General features: G+C 30.2%; 1 long non-coding RNA gene across 1 annotated transcript; it reads left to right on the forward strand.

The window, feature by feature from the left end:
* The first annotated feature begins 1,573 nt into the window (after positions 1–1,573).
* On the forward strand, positions 1,574–3,005 carry LOC134714043 (uncharacterized). Its single transcript, XR_010106476.1, has 3 exons — positions 1,574–1,758; positions 2,234–2,437; positions 2,737–3,005. It is a non-coding gene; the product is annotated as an uncharacterized LOC134714043 (long non-coding RNA).
* Positions 3,006–19,481: the final 16,476 nt, after the last annotated feature.

Here is a 19,481-nt window from a genome sequence, read left to right on the forward strand (position 1 = left end):
AATTTTATTTTGAATGAATATGCTAGTTTGATTGTGTGAGTGTGATGCTATTTGAATTAATGTAATGTTAATTTGATGGAATGTAATGCTATTTTGATTGAATGTAATGCTATTTTGATTGAATTCAATGCTATTTTGATTGAATGCAATGTTTTTAGATTGAATGTTATACTTTTTTAGCTCACCTGGCCCAAAGGGCCAAGTGAGCTTTTCTCATCACTTGGCGTCCGTTGTCCGTGTCGTCCGGCGTCATGGTCTGTCATCGTTAACTTTTACAAAAATCTTCTCCTTTTGAAACTACTGGGCCAAATTTAACCAAACTTGGCCACAATCATCATATTAGAACATATGGGTAAAATGTAGATTTTAGCTTATAACATTGAAACCAAAGCATTTAAAGCAAATCTTACAAGGGGACAACTTGTTTATCAAGTAAAAATCTATATGCCCTGAAATTTTCAGATGAATTGGACAACTGGTTGTTAGGTTGCTGCCCCTAAATTGGTAATTTTTATGGTAATTTTTGTCGTTTTTGGTTATTATCTTGAATACTATTATAGAAAGAGATAAACTGTAAACAGCAATAATGTTCAGCAAATTAAGATCTACAAATAGGTCAGTTGAACCCTTTTATTGCAAGAGTAAAATCAACCTTTAATGATGGCAAAGCATTTAAATACAATACATATATGACCAAATTTTCAAGATATTTATTTTTATTGATAGTATAGTATTTATGTTGCTTTTATATCTATTCAATTTTTTTTATTTTTTAGATGAAACCGGATCCGACAAAGTACCGATTTTATGCTGCCAAACTGCACAGTGATGAAGTAGGCTGTGGTCTCCCTGTGTCCAAAGAAAGACTAACGAGAAACAAGATAGACATAGCAGAGTTGGAACACTTTATAGATTTCATTATCACTTATGTTCAGATGTTGTTAAAAATCTACCTTTTGGTATGAAAACTATGAAGCTTACAACTGGATAAATAGTCGCTGTGCCGAATTTGATTCAAAGTCTTGCACCTTCATCTCTTGTAAATCAGTACATTCAGTATTGTGAATCAGAAAATGTTGGTCATTTAGGTATGTTTATAAAAAGATAGATAAACACTTTTAAACTAATAATTATTTTGATTTGAGCCCACTGATGACAAAACTCCCATCTGGTGTTGAAAAAAATATGAGCCTGGTACCCTTGATACAGCTGTTAACAAATTATAAAAAAAAGGGTTGAAAAGAAATTGAGAGTCATGAAACAGTTATAATTCCATTTGCATGTACATAGTTATCTTGTATTCAGGTTGATATAATAATCAAGAAACATGGGACACTTTGACAGCTAATGTTTGTTAATTTGAAAAAGACATTGCTCACATAAAATAGATTTTTCTCAAAAAATGAGGATGTTGTAGTCACTAATTTATTGATTTTATTCATAATGACAAGAAAAAATTTGGTGTGTTATCAAATTAAGATTTATATGTGTATGATCAACTATTATTTCCATTTCCATTCTCAATTTTATTGTATTGTAATACTTGTAGGAAAAAGCACAATGTATAAGATCCTTAATGACTGTTCTGCCTCAGTAAGGAAATGTGTTGAGTGTCTTAACTATTACATCGCAGAGGGTGGAAAGGCATTTTAAGATCTTGAAACCATCATAGAAAAACTCTGCACATCCAGTGAAAAGAAGAAAGAACTGAAATCCAAATTGCTAAATGGGAAGCGATATATCAAATCAGATATCAAGGTATTTGAAAACATATTGATAGTCTAAATCATGTTATAGGAAACATTATAATTAAATAAATTGAAAGTGACATGTTAGATTATGTCAATGATTGAACTACCGTGTTACCTAACTGTAATTGTCACCACACACTCTATATACGTATATTGATACCATAAGGCACAATTTAACAACAATGAACATGTTGAATGGAAGTACTTCTTTGAAAAATAACAAATATCCAAGTTCACTCAAACTACATGTAGTAGGTCTGAAAATAACTAGGAATTTTAACCAATGAATTGTTCAGTTGAGCAATGGAGACTCAGGTTTACATTATTATGATGTTGGCTGTGTTTATAATTTAACCCATAGGTTACCTAGTAATTTACATGTGATCTTTTTTTTTGTGGATGTACAGATCTGTTTACCCTTTTAATTTCTTAAGTTTGGAACAAATCTTTCAAATGGTTTAGATTTTTTTTTAAATCAAAAGGTACATATCCAAAAAGAGAATGCTGTTCCGGATCATTGCCAAATGTTTGCACTAAGTGATAGTGAAAAGTGCTTCTCCCAAAGTTGTAACACCCAGCATACACACAGTTGTGAACAGTGTATTGACTTGGCAGACTTTTTAGCTGAAATAAGTACTCTAACACAAAATGGTACATGGGACAATAAAGATTCCATTGTATTCCAGGTAATTTTAAACACCTTATTTCCATTTCCTTAACTAAATGGAGAAGTAAACAAAGGAATTTTAAATTGTCTTAGCTAATTGTTCAATACTGTGGTCATGAACCATTACATTCAAGTACAAAAAATTGTCATCATAAAAATACTGTAACCTCCCTTGATAGACATGAAATGACTTCAGTGTGAATTGCCCTGAGATTGATAGTATAGCTGTACGTAAGGTTGTTGAATTGTATTTTAAAAGAAAGACTGTGTGTAAAATTAGGAATTAACCACTTTTCTTACCATAATTTACTTTTTCAGGTTGAAAATGCTGTAGAAGCTATAAAAGATTGGAAAGTCATGCTATGAGAGCTAGGAATCAAGAAGGTGCAAAACAAGATCTGCTTAAGAATTTAAATGAAAATCAAGCACTTATCACATGTGACTGGGCGATGAAATTTCTACCACGCAAATTTAGAGAAGGTCAGAGTGACTGGTTCGCCAAACGTGGAATCAACTGGCACACTTCAGTAACTTTATACAAACAAGGGGAAGAACTAAAGACAATTACACATGTACACAATTTTTCATCCCAGGTAATAAAAAGATATTGCTAGTTTTTCTTAAAGAACAAAACTATTAAGGGATATATAATTATCTATTATTTCCAGTGTTCAGCTTTTTGAACAAATCGAATTTCTTCAGATAATTATTAGCTTTCAGAAATTTGTTGGTAATTGGAAAATATTCTTTGCATATAAATAAGGCTAACTTTCATTCAACTTCAATATCAAAACTTTGATATAAAATTTGTAATCTTTTTCAATTTTTGTAAATTCATGAATTATTGCAAAAAAGGTGTCCAGGTTGTTTTATCTCAATAATTCATTATAAAAGCAGACAATTACTTTCTTAATTTACAATGAATCATTTTGCTATAATTCTGAATGCTGATTTCCTTTTTCTTTATTTCTGTATCATTTTTGAGCTGCATTGTTTTAACATAATACATCACAGATTAAGAAGATTTATCCAAATGTATGGCAAGCTGTTTTACTATTTATTCGAATTTCAAGATATCTCATATAATATATATAAGATATCTCATATAATTTATAAGATATCTCATATAATTTATAAGATATCTCATATATTATATAAGATATCTCCTTAAGTTTATAAATAAAGGCGACAGTAGTATACCGCTGTTCAAAACTCATAAATCCATGGACAAAAAACAAAATCGGGGTAACAAACTAAAACCGAGGGAAACGCATTGAATATAAGAGGAGAACAACGACATAACACCGAAACGTAACACACACAGAGAAACAGACCAAGCATCACACAAAACACCACGAGAATAACAAATATAACATGAAAACCAAATACATGAATTTGGGATAGACAAGTACCGTGCCACGTCTCATCTCAATATCTCAAAAATAAGAGAAAACACAAACGACTCAATGTTAAAATGCAACACACACATAAAGGAACAATAATATAACAATGGCCATCTTCCTGACTTGGTACAGGACACTTTTAAAGGGGAATAAAAGTGGTGGGTTAAACCTGTTTTTGTGGCATGCCAAACCTCGCACTTTAATGGCAAAGTTAAATATAACATTGAGATTACAACATAATATTACAGGACTACAATACAAATAAATAGGAGAACATATTAGACAAAGAAAAACATGATTAATAGATAACAAAAAGCATCAGGTTTAAAATTCAATACGCCAAAAACGCGCCTTGTCCACACAAAAATCAACAGTGACGCCCAGATATAAAAGATCGAAAGTGAAAAAAGTACAAAGTTGTACAGCACTGAAGATCAAAAGTTGAAAAGGTTTCACCAAATACGGCATTGTTTTTATGCAGTGATAAGAACATTCTTATTATATAGAACAATTCATGCTATTGCAAACAGTAAATTTTATCAAATGTATATGAAAGAGTTAACATAAAGAAACTGAAGTATTAACTAATTACAGAAAACTAAACCCGAATACATAACGCCAAGATATAAAAGATCGAAAGTGAAAAAGGTACAAAGTTGTACCGCACTAAAGATCAAAAGTTGAAAAGGTTTAGCCAGATACGGCATTGTTTTTATGCCCGGGATAAGAACATCCTTATTATATAGAACAATTCATGCTATTGCAAACAGTAAATTTTAACAAATGAATATTAAAGAGATATACATAATGAAACTGAAGTATTAACTAATTACAGAAAACTGAACCCGAATACATAATGCTTTTAAAGATTAACACAGAATAGACACATCCGAATCAGTCCTGGCGTCAACATAATTAAAAAATTGTGACGTCACATACGATAGTTTATAAGATATCTTATTAACTTTATAAGATATCTTATTAACTTTATAAGATATCTCCTAAAGTTTATAAGATATCTCCTAAAGTTTATAAGATATCTCCTAAAGTTTATAAGATATCTTATAAAATAAATGAGATATCTTATAATCAACTTTTATATAAGATATCTTATATAGTTTATACGATATCTTATATAGTTTATAAGATATCTGATATAGTTTATGAGATATCTTATATAGTTTATGAGATATCTTATAAAGACAATTATATAAGATATCTGATAAACTATATAAGATATCTTATTAACTATATAAGATATCTTATAAACTATATAAGATATCTTATAAACTTTAGGAGATATCTTAAAAACTTTATGAGATATCTTATTAACTTTAGGAGATATCTTATAAACTTTATGAGATATCTTTTAAACTAAATAAGATATCTCCTATAATATATAAGATATCTTATATAATTTCATTTTTATATATATATATATATATAACTCGTCTAAACATCAACCCAACAATGTTAGATCTGTAAATTTGCTTTCGCAAATTTTTGGTTCGTCCCTGGCCGGGATTCGAACCCATGCTACTGTGATATCGTGACACCAAATCGCCTGCACTGCAGCCGTCCCGCTAGACCACACGACCACCTGGGCTCTCAAAAAAAAGAGCTTTCGGTGGCCATATGTTACCTTTCCACGTCAGTTTTAATCTAGCGGCGTACTACAGTACATGATATATTAGGCATGAAGATGTTATTGTTACAGATCAGCTAAATTATCTATAGTAAAGGATCCTACAAATTAATGTAAGATACAGTTTATATGAGATACCTTATATATTATATGAGATATCTTATATATTATATAAGATATCTTCAAAAAAATCATAAGATATCTTATATACTTTATAAGATATTTATAAAGTATATGAGATATCTTATAAACAATTTTTATATAAGATGAGATATGAGATATCTTATATAGTTTATAAGATACCTTATATAGTTTATGAGATATCTTATAAACTATATAAGATATCTTATAAACTATATGAGATAGTTTATAAGATATCTTTTAAAGTTCATGAGATATCTTGAAGTAAGAATAAATAGCAAAATTGCTTGCCATACAAATGGCTTTTTACAAGTAACAAAACATTGTCATTTTATATTTTAGATATCTCAAGATGGTTCTGTTTCTGCTTCTGTGTTGTGTGATGTAGTTCATGATCTGAGAAAACAACTACCAAACATACAGGAGGTGAACTTCTTCTTAGATAATGCAGGATGTTATAAGAACACAATGATGATGGTAGCACTTAAAGATGAATTAGGAGATAAGTTGAAAACATACAACTTCAGTGGAGCACAGGATGGCAAAGGTAAAATTTCAGTTTTCAACTTGATTTTTCAAAATAAAAAATATTTCAATATATTAAAAAAAGATGACTCTCCACAAGATACCAAAATGACACAAAAATTAACAATTATAGGTAATGGTAAGACCTTCAACAATGAGCAAAGCCCATACCGCATAGTTATCTTTAAAAGGCCCTAAATGACAATGTAAAACAATTCAAACGAGAAAACTAACGGCCTTATTTATAAATTAAAAATAATGAGAAACACATACACAAATGGCAACCACTGAATTACAGGGTCCTGACTTGGGATAGGCACATACATACAAGTCAATTTTAGATTGAAGTTTTTTTTGTTGTTGTCTTCAGATGGGAAAAGAATTATCAAAATTTATATTTTGTGACCTACAACTGCATTAATGTATTGTCCTAATTATATGCATGTATAATGGAATAATGGTACTTATTTTAAGCAATTTTAAAGGTCTTGTCTTCTGATCCTGATATTTGGAGAATAATTTCTTTTGGTAGTTTCTCACATATAAAATGTATATATATTCATATTGATTTGCAAACATTGCATTGTATGTATTGACAGTTTACACATGTGTTGTAGGTCCATGTGACCGCAGAGCTTCACATATCAAGGCATGTGTTGGAAGATACATTAATGAGGGACATGATGTCACATCTGCAGAGGAGATGAAAAAGGTGAGTCTGAATAAAATACTAATTTTATATGCAAACATAAAGAGTAAGTTAAACGTCTTGTCAATGAAACAAATCTCCATAAAGAGATATATAATCAGCTAAAGTCACTGTATGACCTTTAATAGAAAAAAAAAGTCATTACTGCATTGAATGGTTTACAGGGCTGAAATAAGTGAAAAATTATTTTTAAACACCTTAAGAAAACTTACAACCTAATTATTGTAAAACACAAATTTCCAAAATAACAATGCATCTGACTTGGGACAGGCACATGTTATACATTGCAAGGTTTAACATATCAGTGTGTACACTCGTAACAGTAAAAATCAACTAAAATGAAATACCTCACCAAAACGACATAATGAACAACCAACAATACACTAAGAACACAAATCATCATTTGAGAATTGGTATGCATTAATTTCAGCCAAGATGTTATGCATAGTTATATGATAAGAGAATTGATATTTATTATGCATACCCAGTAAGTAAGAACCTGTTATAAACATAGCAATTCTAATGTTCATTTCTGCTTATTTTTACAGGCTATAGATGTTAAACAGAAAGGATCATTTAGGGTTAGAGTTGTTGACATTGTTACTAATTTGGATGCAGAGAAGTCACAGATTAAACCAATTACTGGAATTACTCAATTGCATAATTTTTCATTTGACGTCAATGGAATAACAGTTTGGAAGGCATATGGAATAGGAGAAGGTAATAAACAGAATTATGAATCAGAACTTTGAATAATTACTAACAAATGTAGTTTGGTGTCTCAAAGAATATCATCTGCTTGTTTGCCATGGTTAACATGGTTAAGGTGTACATTTAATTTATTGCACTTTTTCATGCTTAAACAAATAGTCAATAGTTACTGCTTTGACCTTGGTGGCCAATTGTCTAAACTGCTACTGTAATCACTAGCCCGTCAGCACTAAGTTTGTATGTTCATTCTCTGATCGTGCATTATAGACACCAATATATTAGATAAGATTCCTTATAAAAAGTTAGTGGTATTTTTAGGTCACCCCTGCTTCCTCCAACCATTCAACCAGATTGCCCCAAAATAGCCCCAAAAAGGTGCTAAAAAGTGGCATTTCATTACCAACCAACAAAAATACAATCAAAATCAGTATAATGCTCCTGGTATGGTTCTGATGAAGCCTGTGCAACATTTTGATCTATTTTTCTACTCTTTTGAAGAAATGTCAAATAAAGTAGTAACTAGGTTTCATCTTGATAATTATGGAGAAACTGTTCAAATATAAGTGTCTTTCATGTGTTATTTTCAAAAATTTGTCACAGTATTTCTGTCTGACACTGAAGTTTAAACTAGTTGTTGCAATACATTGAGATTGTATCAATTTGACCATAGGAAATGGTGACTAATAAGTATATAATTATTGTAGGAAAGCAGATAGCATGGGAAAACATCGGAACCACAGAGCAAAGAACCAATCTGTTGGTTAAAGTTGATTGAAAAATTACAGCTCCTCATTTGTTGGAAGTAGAAGGTAATCCATTTGTTTTGAAAATAACCAGCTACTCTAAATTCAGAAATTATTGCAAGGTTTTTATCATTTTGAAAAATGCAACAGAGATGTTAACGCAATAATTTAAGCTCGAATGTTGAGATATTTTATATGAATTTAACATTTTTTTCTCTCAAAATGTTAAAAATGAAAATTGCATAAAGTCCCAAATTAAAAAAGGCAATAAATGCACGCAATACTTTCTGAATTTACAGTAATCAACTTCCAGCTAAATTTTACTTTATTTTTTTACAATTTATTTAAACAATTTAACAATTTAAATTTAAACAGTTTTTTTTCTTTTGAACCTAAGAATTGCATGATCTTTTTTTTTATGTGTAACACCATCATCACATCCTAAAAAGGGTACACAAAAAAATCATTAGAAATCTATCCTACATTTCATTGCAGTAAAAATAACCTGTGTCATAGACATAAATCTTGGTGTTTCAAAGGTCTATTATTATTTTATTTGGTGATTCTACAAAATGTTTTGGAAGCTTGAGGTTGCATGCAATGCTAAACCTTGTACACAGGAAGAAAAAAGGTGAAAGTTTTATTGTTAAGGTTTTTGTAAATTTGTATATATAGTACTGGACAGGATATATCACCTGTGTATTGTACTTTTAAAAGAGTTAACTAATAATAAGATAACCACAAATTCAACCTAAAAAATTCAAACAAAAAAAATATTGTGGAAGAGTCAGAACATATAATGATCCTGAAAACAGAGGGCATTTTGCATGCTTATGATTTCTTTATCTGTTTTTTCTATGGAAAGTAAGACTAAACAGTAAAATTAAAGGGTAATACATTTTGCATTTTTCTCAGTAAGAGAATTACTGCAGTTGACTGTTATTATTTATTGATAATTTTCATCATATTTGAACATGAAATAAAATTATAAAATTGTGTTAGAAAATAATATGTTTTTTTTAATCATTTCAGTTATGGCTCAAGAAGAAGAACTTGTAGAACCAAACCCCAAAAAACAAAAGAAGAACTCCATCAATTAGCCATATGATTGCCCAAAAGATGGCTGCACAAGAGCTTTTAATACTCAATGTGCACTGGAGCAACACATCATTGTTGGTAATTGTGATTATCACAATGAAAAAACAACTCAAGATAAAGCCAAGTCAATGAATGGACAAAAAGTTAATTCTTTGTTTCACGGAACAAAGGTTCAACTGGATTGTAACTTTAATGACTGCCGTACATCAGAATCAGCAAAGGGATGGGCACTGAAAGGTAAAAAGAAAAGAACAGTTTTTATTTACTCAATCTCAAGTGAATAACATGAAAGAGAAATTTGATATTGGGAAGGTATCAGGAAGAAAAGTCGATCCCTATCAAGCAGCTGATGAGATGAGACAGCTGCAAGAAGAGGGGAAATATGTTTTTTCAAGGAAGGAATATTTGACTGGGCAGCAGATTACAGCATATTTTTCAAGGTTGGCACTCAAAGACAGAAAGACCAACCATGATGATTTCAGATCTGCTGAAGAGATTAATTACATTAAAGAAACAGCCAGGAATATCATTAAAAATCTACAAATTTTGGCAAAAATGTCAATATTTCAGATCTTTGACATTGACCTCTGACCTTGACCTTTGGAGTATTGATCTAAAAGTCCTTATCAATCTTTTTCTTTTAATAGCATCTCATTGGCCTTTACTTTTTGAAAATTTTGGTTAATAATTGAATTTAAGAAAATGAAAAAAAACTTACCTTGATATGTGTCAAATGAAGAAAATTTGCAACTCGGTGGGGGCTTTTTGGGGTTCATGTTAAAGTATAAATACTTCTTACCCCACTAATTTTTTTTAAATTTTGGACAGCATAATAACAATGTTCTTTAAAAAGAGTAATAACTTTATCACTGATTTGGTGTAAAATTCTAAATTAGCCTTAGAAATCCATTCAATATTTGACATTTTAAAAAAATGAAAAAGGAGGGGTGACCTTCTATATTTTTTTTATAGTAAGGAAATATCGATGTTTACCAATAGATGTATTTATGTCATGATTAAACTATATTAAGTTCATGTTTTCTTTGTTATTGCCCTATCAGTTATGCATAATGAGATTTGAATTACAGAAAATGGCCAAAAAAGGGTATTATTTTCATGTAAAATGGATGAAAATAAGCATGAGTTGTTACCATGGCAACAGTACTGAAACTTTGAATTTTTTTATTGTTTAAGTTATTGAAGGGTGGTAATAGACTCTGTATACAAGTATGACCAAATTCTGAGACTACGCATGTCTGGCCCCCTCATTAAAATTCTGGTCCTTACAGAGAAAAGGAGTTATTGCCCTTTATGGTCAATTTTTAACAATTTTCATTAATTTGGTAAATTTTGGTAAGTTTTTACAAAATATTTTTGTCTGTGCCTTAAAGAGCCAAGTTCATTACAGATAGAGAAAATTGTAAGTAGCAAGTATGATCAGTAAAGTATGATCTACAAACACATCACCAAAACACAATTTTGTCATGAATTTATCTGTTTCCTGTGTTTAATATGCACATAGACCAAGGTGAGCGACACAGGCTTTTAAGAGCCTCTAGTTTTAATAATGATACTATTTTGATTGAATGGGCTGCTGTTTTATTACAATGTAATGCTTATTTAATTTTTATATTGTGATGCTATATTGATTGATTATGCTGCTATTTTAATGGAATGTTATTCTATTACACAATGTATAACTGAATGTGTTGTTTTTTTGTTGTAGAATGTGGTGCAGTATTGATTTAAAGTGATGATATTTTAATTTAATGAGATACCATTTTCACTGAATATGCTACTACATTGATGTACATTAATGTGTTGATTTATTGCTTGACTATGATGTTTAAGTTATAGATATTTCATATATTTTGGACAGTTTTGTGGTGTTTCGTAAATTATACCATAGCTTTTGTTGAAACCCCAGCAATAACCTCATGAGACGAAGTCGAGTGAGTTTGCTGAGGGGTTTCAACAAAAACTATGGTATAATTTACGAAAAACAACAAAACTGTCCAAAAGATATGAAATATCTGTTTTAACCTATTGCATCTTTCGCTGTTAAAAATGTTGTATTTTGTTAGTTTACTTCGAAATTATTTAAATAAGAATCTGTAAAATAACCCTTTTCAGACCTTACACTAAAGGCTCCGCCTTCTTGTTAAAACTAGCACGAGCTTCAGAAACAGCGGGTACTCAGTTTGAAAAGATTTTTCAACAGCGATTGATGCATCTTTACATTGGTGCCGAAAAAACTGTTTAAGATGTTCTGGATAAGGACACAAGAAACTTCTAGTATAGATTTCTGATATTTTGGAAGATTGCTGCAATCCCAAACTTACGTACAATTGAACCGCTAAAGGTAGGTTTTTTTAATTTTATTATTTGTTTTCAAAATGTTAGAAATATTGCATTTTTTTTATATTAATTAATGATTTTGGGGAAATTAATTTCACAAGAACCTGTCTGAAAGTTTGTAATTATTTCACGTTGAACTAGAATCCAGAAGACCGTGAGGGAGGGAAGGAGAGGTCCTGATCCAGCAATCCCGGGCTTAAAAACACGAAATCCCGAAAGGGTCAATCCCGAAAACCCGAGTTTAAAACACCCAATCTCGGAGTCCCGTTTAAGGTCCTATCCCCCTCGCCCATGGCGTACCATTAATTAAACGGGATTTCAAAATGTTCACGATTAAATTCATTGACATGCGACGATATAATTTACCAAAAAAAAACAGTGGATTTAGAGCTGGGAATAGTATATCTAACATATATATTCCTGTTTAGAGCAAACAAACGCTAACTAATTTTGACGGTCAAACAGAGTAGCCCCATTAAAAGTCTAGATGTCAGCAGTGTTTAATAAACCGGGTGTGGATCAAACACTTTTACAAGTGGGGTGGGGGTAAAGCAAGCCAACATTTGAAAATACTATTAAATAGATTTTAATTTGTTTACCATATTTAAAGTTCTTTTAAACCCCCTAAAAGCTAACCCGCCTTGCCAAACAAACTTAGGTGTGATTCATGTAAATGTAGCTGTACAGTGGAGCCTATAGAAAGTTTACTATTTAATAATCGAAAATCATCATATCATTAAAACTTTATTTGTTGGTTCTGGGAGCGAATCTTGGTTCATTTAATAAATAGGACAACAGAGTTGGTGTATGTGGGTTCGATTCCCACCCTAAGCAATCATTTATTTCAGCTGGTGCAAAGCGGGCAGTTTAGCTTAGTGGCCCCACACTAACTTTGTTGTTTTTATCAAAAAAATTCAGCGGCAGCGGCCAGGTCTTGACATTTTTTTTTCTTTTGAATTCCTTATACAACAAAACCATGGTATAATTGTGAAAATTATACCATGGATAGCTATGGTATAGGTTTTGGTTATTGAGATTTATACTCGGGTTGCACTTCCATAGGTTACATTGTACAGCTATAGGTTAATGTAATAATAGGTATAATATAAAGAATTTTACAATCTATTTAACATGTTTATAACATGGTATATTATCTTTATCTAAGAAACTATGTAAATAAATATTGCCCTCAATCATATAAAATGGTATGTGATAAAGTGATTATATGAATAAGAAAAAAAGATTTTCTGTGATTCTAATTATTTCTATGTGGTGCATACATGAATATATTGGTTTTCTATCTGTGACACTATATATTTTGATGTGGTTCAAATATGAATTAATAATATTTGTACATGTATAAAATAGTAAATAAACAATCATTGTGTACTCAATTTCCCATGTAACTTGTATGATTTAAGATATTGTACCTATAGATACTTTAACAAGTTATAAATCTGTTAAAAAAAACTTTTGTATATATATATGATTAAAATATGGCGGTTGGAAAACCTCTTTTTGTTAACAACATTGAAAATTTCTATAACAAACCAAGTTAAGTTAACTTTCAAAACTTTGAAATTACAACAACTGAAACACTTAAGAAACCAAAATGCGTTCCAAAAATTAATAAAATTATTTTCCTTGTTCAAAGAGAAGTTATGGAAGTTATGGAGAGTTGTCTCATTGGCACTCACACCACATCTTCCTATATCTATGAAAGGCTCAACTTGAAGACTTTCTGTTATTATAAAGAAAAGGACACATTTTGAGAATTAAAATTGAGTTATTTCCCTTAGTCTATAATGTTATCTTAATTTTTTTACTGTGTATTAAACATGCCAACGGCTAATCAGTAATAAATCGAAAAAGAATAATGTATTACACTTGAAATTGAATTAAATTAATTTTGTTTAATTATCAGAATTCTGATAAGAGTGATTTTATGGCTACTGGTAATCTAAACTACAAAAGTGTGCATAAAACTTCAAAATAACTAACAAACAACATTTCAACTGTCAATAACAATTTCAGAAATTATAAAAAATACAAAAGCCTAGGAAAAAACCTAATGTTCAACAATGGAAACATCTGAATTACCAGTCATCAATTTTGTGACATTTATCAATGACAATTGCACCAACTTTTCCCTCTAATGCTTGTAACAATTTAACAACATTTTCTGCAGCAAACAGTCCCTCAGTGTGTGTCAGAATGATACTGGCATTAAGTGATTCCTGTATGACTATATTATATACATAGATTAGTAATTTGTTCAGTTTGAGAAGTAAGGGCTTGACCTCAAAGGAATTCGATCCCATGCATCACGCAACCCTTCAATGTACATCAATGCCAATATCCATTTAAAAATGAAGATAAAGGCACCAATATGAGGAGAATCTTTTTCACTTTTGAATATTTAATATTTCTTAAATAATAAAGTAATAAATGTGGAAATTTTCTAAGTTTCTCAGACCGTTGATTTGTCGTTAATCAAGTTAATGTTTCATTTCCGCAGAAAAAGATAAACCTCAATTATAATAAAGAGGTCTTTCCCATACTGAAATAATTACAGAACATAAACTTAAATTATTAAAGTTATTTTAACATTCACATTCAGAACTGCTAATAATGAAAACATTATAAATTACTTCTTCTTATTCAGAATCAGGTATTGTTTTCAAACAAATACAATTGTTATTGAAATCATTTGAAAAAATGTATATGTTGCCTTCTTGATGTTATTGTTTTATGCTACATATATATATATACATTTTGTATATTGTTTGTTGCTATTACATATTGATAATACCATGAATACACACCCTTTTCACAGCTCTCTTTGTTGTTCTCAATGATCTGGCACTTCTGGCTAAGCTGAACAACTTTAACATTTCTTTTTGTAAATCTTTTACATGTATGAGGTCTTCAAATTTTTTAATTATTTTTTAAGAGTTTTGAGAACTTCAACTTGTCAATACATTTTGTAATAAAGCTATGAAAAGTCAAGAGAGAATATTTTCCTGCCAAAATTTCAATGGCATTTATCTCGAAAACAAGCACAATGACCTATATATTGTTTTTGCCAATTGAATTCCTTTAATAATCCCATATCAATATAAACTAGTGTTTTGAAAAGTTTATTAATTAGAAACTGAGAAGCGAACTCCCTTAAGAAAACACCCAATACATTATTGTGTATATGACTTTTGTGACCCTGCTTCAAATTTATATTTAGTAAAGTTTCAATTTTTTATTTTTTTTTAAAATACGAATAATGAAGATTAAGAAATGAAAAGAAAAAAAAAAGAAAAATTCAATAAAACAGATGGAAACTGTGACTGGTAAAATTTCAAAAACTTTGGTTTTCTGTTTCGACCAGCTGAAGCTGGCCCAACAGGGTACTAGTAAGTTCTCTTTAGAAAACAAAAAAAAAACACTAAAAGATTAAGATCTTTTAAATAAGTTTATATTAATTTTTGGAAGTTAATTTCTTTTCATATTATTCTTTAAAAAATATTTCACTGTAGTGTATAAGGTCAAAAAATGAAGGTAAAGATAGAAATTTAATATTAGTTTAAACTTTTTAGAAGTTCAGGTTGTATAAATGTTGAGAATATGCTGCACAGCCCTGTATTTTTAACTTTGAATAAAATAGTAGTCAGTGCATATAAAGTTTCTGTTCTGGGATGTTATTTTTCAAGAAACTTTCTACTAAACTGAGTGTCACAAAAGTCGCAAAGTTCCAAGTTCCTATGGGAAATTGCATTGCCTATATATATATTTACAGAATGGCAACCTTAAATCCAATAAAACTGAAAATTGACCAATGAACAACGAAAATGAGGTCTAGGTCAGATGAACCATGCCAGGCAGACATGTACAGATTACATTCCTTCAATGCAACAAATATATATAACAGACCAAAGCACAAAAACTTTACACTGAGCAATGAGCCATAAAAATGAGGTCGAGGTCAATAAAACCTGTGATACTGACATGGGTTTATTCCTTGAATGCCAACATCCTTTGTTCTACCGACAATTTACCTGTAAAATTATGTTGGGTTCAAGGAATAGGTGCAAGTAGTTATCACAACAAAAGTACATGCTTATCAAAACAATCATACTAATTTAACAAATAGGTAAATACAGGTAGCTAAATATAGTTCATGTTTGTTAAGTTGTTAAAAATCATATTTTGCTGCTCCTGCTTGAACAAATATGGATTCTCTTAAAATGAAACTTTCAAAAGTGTTGCATCACAAAGACAGGACTGTGAGGATTCCAGTTTGCACAAATTCTACAATAGACTCTTTGGACTTTACAGGTGTTTTTTTTCAATATTTCTATAGTTGTGTGTGCTGTAATATCCTTCCATATTGCTGATTAAATTGCTTGAAACTTTGTATATGTGTGTTAGATTTATACTATTTTGTTTATAACAGTTTGTTCAGGATATTTTTCTTGGATATACAATTACATCTTCTTTTTTTTTTTATTTTAAGTGATTCCTAAAAAAACATTGTTTAGTTGTTTGTCATGTTTGCAACTTATCTGAATTCTTTATACCATATTTCATGAAATTTCTTGAAACTTTTGTAGAGTTTCCCGCTTAGAAGTTATCAAATAACCTTAATTATTTTTTTAATTTCATTATTTGTACAACTGAAATCTTCATATAGTTTATATTAAATAATAAAATATTTAAATTGATATGGATCTAAACAAATCTCTTATATCCTTTATTTAGTTTAGATAATTGTATTAAACTAAAATTTCATTATTTTTTTCAATATTTCTTATGTTAATATTAACATATATTCATTCCAAACATATTTTTTTTAATAAAAGTAATGAAACATTTTAATTTTCTTTATTTCTTTAAATTCATAATAATTTTACCCCTAAAATCTTCTATTTTTCCTTATGAGAAAGTGATAAAATGTTGCATTTCTTAAAAGTTCATTAATTATTTTTAACAGTTAAATACTTATAAAAACACCTATTGTTATTATATAAACATCAGATTCTATTGAAATATTTTTGTTGGCATTCAAGGAATAGGTACCATATAAAATGTTGGCATTCGAGGAAGACACCTTGACATGTACATCATAAAATATTTCCATACACCAAATGAAGTTGACCTATTGCATATACAGAAGTAGTATCAGAAAAAAGTCCAAAACTCCAAAACTAAAATTTGACCACAGAACTATAAAAAATGAGGTCAAGGTCAAATGACACCTGTCAACCAGCTAGACATGTACATCTTACTATCATTTCATACACCTAATATAATAGACTTTAGTCACTATAATAATTGCATAACCCTCTTAAAATAAAGTATTGTTGTTGTTGTTGTTCATACAGAATTAGAATAACAGACCAAAACACAAAAGTTAAACTATAACCACTGAACCAAGAAAATGAGGTCAAGGTCAGATGACACCTGCCAGTTGGATGTTTACATCTTACAACCCTTTCATACACCAAATACACTAGACTTATTGTCAGACTTATGTCAATAGATACAAACAATTCAATGAAGTTTCATGAAAGTAGGTGGAATTGTTTTCTAGTAATTGTCTGAAGTGTGGACGACGGACGGATGGAAAAGTTACAGTATATCTTATTATCTTACCTTCTAGGTGTCAGACCACCAATTAAAAATCCCTATCTACTCAACCAAATTTTGCAATTTTCACAGCTTTCTAAATATTTTACCTTAAGTTTAACTTCAAAGAAACCAGATATATCCTGAATTGTAAATGTATCACCTTTCTACATGCTAATTTTCAACCCCTGTTTTAAGCCTTATAAGAAATTTCTGATCTTGAAAACACAGGTACTACCAAAATAACTCCCGGTTTTCTGGAAATTTTAAATTAGTGTACTATGTAGCGCATTAATCATGAATTTTTAACGCAAAATCATAGACAAGTGAACTTTGGCTCAAAATGGTCTTAAAATATTTCCCTTTCACCAAAAGTTTCATTTCTGCAAATTATTCAGTTAGTTTAAGTAAACAAGAGGCTCTCAAGAGCCTAAATCGCTCACCTTAATTCTTTTGGTTAAATGTTCTTTGGATCGTCCTATTTTCTTCAAAAGCTAAAAAAAATAATCATTTTCTCCTGTTCTATTTTAGCCATAGGAGCTATGTTTCTTGACATACAAGGAAATAAAATACAAAATTATACTAGATACTCTGAAACACATTTATCCTAAGTTTGGCTGAAATTGATACAGCAGTTTCAAAGGAGAATATTTTTTTTTACAGTTTATCTTTATAATAATATTCAAGATAATAACCAAAAACAGCAAAATTTCCTTAAAATTACCAATTAGGGGGCAGCAACCCAACAATGGGTTGTCTGATTCATCTGAAAATTTAAAAGTTAAAGTTTGGAAGTATTTGGCCCAGTAGTTTCAGAGGAGAAGATTTTTGTAAAAGATTACTAAGATTTACGGAAAAATTGTTAAAAATTACTATAATGGGCAATAACTCCTAAAGGGGTCAACTGACCATTTCCGTCATGTTGACTTATTTGTAAATCGTACTTTGCTGAACACTATTGCTGTTTACAGTTTATCTCTATCTATAATAATATTCAAGATAATAACCCAAAACAGCAAAATTTCTTTAAAATTACCAATTCAGGGGCAGCAACCCAACAACGGGTTGTCTGATTCATCTGAAAATTTCAGGGCAGATAGATCTTGACCTGATAAACAATATTACCCCACGTCAGATTTGCTCTAAATGCTTTGGTTTTTGAGTTATAAGCCAAAAACTGCATTTGACCACTATGTTCTATTTTTAGCAATGGTGACCATGTTTGTTGATAGATAAAAACTTTGGATACAATTTACAAACTAAATACTCTAAGGAACATTCAATTAAAATTTGTTAATATTTGGCCCAGTAGTTTCAGAGGAGAAGATTTTTGTAAAAGATTACTAAGATTTACGAAAAATGGTTAAAAATTTACTATAAAGGGCAATAACTCCTAAAGGGGTCAACTGACCATTTCCGTCATGTTGACTTATTTGTAAATCTTACTTTGCTGAACATTATTGCTGTTTACAGTTTATCTCTATCTATAAGTATATTCAAGATAATAACCAAAAACAGCAAAATTTCCTTAAAATTACCAATTCAGGGGCAGGAACCCAACAACGGGTTGTCTGATTCATCTGAAAATTTCAGGACAGATAGATTTTGACCTGATGAACATAATTCCTACCTGTCAGATTTGCTCTAAATGCTTTGGTTTTTGAGATATAAGCCAAAAACTGCATTTCACCCCTATGTTCTATTTTTAGCAATGGCAACCATGTTTATTGATAGATCAAAACTTCTGATACAATTTATAAAATAGATACCCTAAGGAACATTCAGTTAAAGTTTGGAAGTATTTGGCCCAGTAGTTTCAGAGGAGAAGATTCTTGAAATAGTTTACGCCGATGGACGCCAAGTGATGGCATAAGCTCACTTGGCCCTCCGGGCCAGGTGAGCTAAAAATGACATCAAAAGCACTATTTTGTGTCAGAGTAGGACTACTTTATCATAGGTTCTAAATTAGAGGGAATAATTGGTGGTCTGACACCTAAAATAGATTTATAGGGATATGATTGGTTAATCGACTACACATGGTGACTATGTATATTTTGTATAGGGTGTTCTAAATAATACATGGTTTATAGTTACCAAAAAGGGTCGGCAAC

The sequence above is a fragment of the Mytilus trossulus genome, chromosome 4 (assembly GCF_036588685.1).
Source record: "Mytilus trossulus isolate FHL-02 chromosome 4, PNRI_Mtr1.1.1.hap1, whole genome shotgun sequence".
Classification (NCBI taxonomy): Eukaryota; Metazoa; Mollusca; class Bivalvia; order Mytilida; family Mytilidae; genus Mytilus; species Mytilus trossulus.